The sequence below is a fragment of the Octopus bimaculoides genome, chromosome 30 (assembly GCF_001194135.2).
Source record: "Octopus bimaculoides isolate UCB-OBI-ISO-001 chromosome 30, ASM119413v2, whole genome shotgun sequence".
Classification (NCBI taxonomy): domain Eukaryota; kingdom Metazoa; phylum Mollusca; class Cephalopoda; order Octopoda; family Octopodidae; genus Octopus; species Octopus bimaculoides.
In genome coordinates this window covers 3,053,172-3,053,924 of record NC_069010.1, presented here as the reverse complement: position 1 = coordinate 3,053,924, position 753 = coordinate 3,053,172, and the positions used below count along the sequence as shown (strand labels likewise).

The 753-nt window shown below is 38.6% G+C and overlaps 1 long non-coding RNA gene across 1 annotated transcript in view; it reads right to left on the bottom strand.

The window, feature by feature from the left end:
• LOC106874341 (uncharacterized) overlaps window positions 1-753 on the bottom strand; it is a 4,373-nt gene that overhangs the window by 2,356 nt on the left and 1,264 nt on the right. The gene's annotated exons all lie outside the window — the stretch shown is intronic.

Genomic DNA, 753 nt, shown 5'->3' with positions numbered 1-753 from the left:
ATATATGTTTTTTTAATCGAAATCTTTTACTTGACAATAAACCTATTTTGTTAAACACTGTTAAATAAATAAATGTAAAAATATATGTTATTTTAAGCAAATATTTATGTATAAATTTCATAAGCATTTATAAGGGGGTCCCTAAGGTAAAGCCTGAAATATAAAGGGGTCCGCAAGTCAAAAAGTTTGAAAACCCCTGATCTAAGAAATATCGCCATGCTGAAAATAGCAGCCAAATCTTATCTCTAAACCAGGGGTTTTCAAACTGAAAACCCCTGCTCTAGGCTGGGCCAACCTAATATCTAGTGAGTGGGTTTTGTAGATAGGTAGTTGGAAGCCTATCATACACACATATATATATATTAACCAAGTACCCGTATGCACACACCAGTACATGCATCCTAAATAGATATGCACACGCATGCACATACAACAGATACTAACACGTGTTTTTGCACACACACACACACACACATACACACACACACACAAATTGATACACATGCAGCTGATATATACACCTGTATATACACCTGTATATACACCTGTATATACACAAATGCAAATATTCACACATGGTTGATACGTAGCTGCACCCATATGTATACTTGTTGTTGTTGTTGGCACTCCGTCGCTTACGACGTCGAGGGTTCCAGTTGATCCGATCAACGGAACAGCCTGCTCGTGAAACTAACGTGCAAGTGGCTGAGCACTCCACAGACACGTGTACCCTTAACGTAGTTCTCGGGGGGG